We start from the raw sequence: 2,850 nt of genomic DNA on the forward strand, positions 1-2,850 counted from the left end.
CAATAAAAAAAAAAAAAAATAACTCCAAAAAAAAAAAAAAAAAAAAAAAAAAAAAAAAAAAAAAAAAAAAAAAAAAAAACTTTGACGTATTCTTGTACAAATGAAGTGACAGTATAGATTTTACTAATGGAAATAATTTTAGGTACTACAGTGTAAATCACTGAAAGCAGTATTGAGAATGTATTGAAGGATTGGAAAGGATGTAGGCATAGACAGAAATTTAAAGATAATTGTAATAATAGAAATGAAAAATCTCAGGGACAGGGTTTTAAACATTGTAGTAAAAAGTGGAAGTAAGTGAGTCAAGCTGAATAGTTAAGTTGTTGATTTGCTTTGATGATTGACTAGAAAAGAGAGAGAGGATGATACTTTACAATGATCCTGTTTGAACAATTATGCAAATACTGAAGTCATTTACTATAGGAAACAATAACATAAAATGTTCACATTTGAGAGAAAAAGCAGAAACTGTTTTCTTGGCAAGTTAACTGTGAGATGTTCATGATGATCAAATTGGAGGTGGTAAATTTAAATTGGAAATTTGGGTCTGAAACCTAGGTGTGAGATTCAGACAAATTGTATAGATTTGACTGTCATCAGCATAGAAGCTACAGTCAGTTATTTAAAAATTGTATAGATAGGAAGGGAAGAGAAAGATGGTTGACCCTTGAGAAATGCCAATATTTATGAAATGGAAGCAGATACAAAGGGTTAAAAAATTGAGATAAAGTGTCCAGATAAAAGGGTTTTAATAAAATCAAAGAAGGAAAGAGGTTCCCAGCAAAGGGGAGTGAGAAATAGAGGAATTAAACAAAATACATACTTAATGTGATGTTTTCTGAAAAAGTCACTTGTTAATAGAGTGGGAATTTTAATCATAAGTTTATGTAAAAATTAGATTTCTGGGAAAGTGAGTGTAAATCACTTTAGTATAAACCACTTTTGCAAAGTTTGTGAGGGGAATTAATGAGATAGTGATAGCTAAAAGGTAGTGGAAGAGGAGTATTTTTTAAGATAAAAGGAATATGTGAAATTAGGATAATTGAGAGGGGGAATAATTAATCTATTAAATTATTTGAAAAAAGAAAAGAGATTGAACATAAAACTCAGGTTTCTGAACACATTAATTTTAAAATTAAAGATATACCACATTTTAAAACTTTGCAACAAGAGTGGAAGAGTGGGAAAAAATACTGGTAAATATGTACTGATAAATATGAGGAGTGTAAGTCAGAAAATTTGTGCAAAATATATTTAGCATAAAAATTAATTAGATATTTTGTCTTAGTTTAGGATCTAAAGGAAACAGACACTAAGATGGAAGTTTGCACTCACTAAGTTTGTAACAAGCTTTGCAACCACCTTTGTGAGTAAGTGGAGAAGCAGGATTTGCAAAGGGAGAAGTTGGACTGCAACAAAATTGTAGCAAAAGCTTAAACTGATGCAACAGAGAACTCTGGAGTTCTCATGGCCCTTCAGAATTGGCATGTATCAAGGCAAAGGTGCTGCGCAATTGCACCAGTCATTAGATTAGACAGAAATACCTAAGACAGAGGGTAGAACCTAGGGTAAGGCAGCTTTGTTTAGCAGAGGGAAATTTCTGAAATGAGACAATCCATTCTTCCAGCAGCTGAGAGAATGTGTCTTGATATTGAATGGGAATTTCTGTGGTACAGAACACCCCTACAGGTGTTTTCAAGATTCTGAAATTTTGAATTAATATAGCTGATTGACCACCTGATTTATTTTTTCCCGTCTCATTAAAATGAAGAGAAAACCCTTTCTGAGAAACAGAAACACACCTGTACTTCTATTGAGATAAAACAGATTTTATTTGGGGACTCAGAATATAAATATTTGAGGATCCAGGATGAATCAGATGGCAATGTGTATTTAAAACATAATATAATTACAGAATAGAAGCTTTTAATATAATCAGGGCAATGTTTTATTTTTTAAAGCAGGCACAAAGTTATAATTTTCTTTAAGGATTCTTCATATAGACTACATTGTATGATTCTTCTAAAATATTTATTTTGAAAAACTATATTTATCACCTACTAACTTAATAAACTCAGTCTTTACAGAAGAAGAGAGACTGAAATGTACTTGAAGCATTATAACCTTACATACATGCCTGGGAGACATAAGCTTATGCCACTTAGAACCATTGGAAACCTGAAATAAATATAGTTCCACTGATATGTAACTACACCCTGAAACAGCTAAACTTTCCAGCCATAAGAAGAGGACGTTAAGATGGAGTGTCTAATAGTCAGGAAAGAAAACTGGAAATGGGAGGTTTTACTGAGAGTGCCATGGAAGTTAAAAGAGAATTGAATCAGAAGATAGAATAAAATAAATGTAAGCAGAGCAATAAAGTTATTCCTCTAAAGGCCAGAAAGGTGAATGCTTGCATGCATTTAGTCAAAAGCTAAGAGAGATGGAAAATAATTTTTGAAAAAGCATTCAGTTCAAGAAACCAGGGAGAAAGCCTCAGAAGAAACACCTTATCCTGAAGAAAGAAAGAGTTAACAAAGGTAACACCTAAAATTAATAATAATATTACAAGAAATAGTATTGCTTGATACATTGTCCTATGTAAAGTCTTTTCTCTTTTTATTTATTTTATGCAGAACTGTTTCAGAAGGATGTGCAAAACCTATAACAATAGAGATTTGTGGGTAATGAGATTGAAAGAATAGGAAGTAAAGTCAATATATATTTCAAAGAAAATAAAGTGTTTTTAAGATATCATTATATTAAAATGGTTTTAGCCATGACATTATAACCAGAACTAGACTTACCTCCCATCTTTAACGACTAAAATCTACCAATTTTAAGAAGCCT

Source organism: Rhinopithecus bieti, unplaced genomic scaffold, assembly GCF_001698545.2.
Source record: "Rhinopithecus bieti isolate Rb0 unplaced genomic scaffold, ASM169854v2 scaffold_18956, whole genome shotgun sequence".
Lineage (NCBI taxonomy): Eukaryota > Metazoa > Chordata > Mammalia > Primates > Cercopithecidae > Rhinopithecus > Rhinopithecus bieti.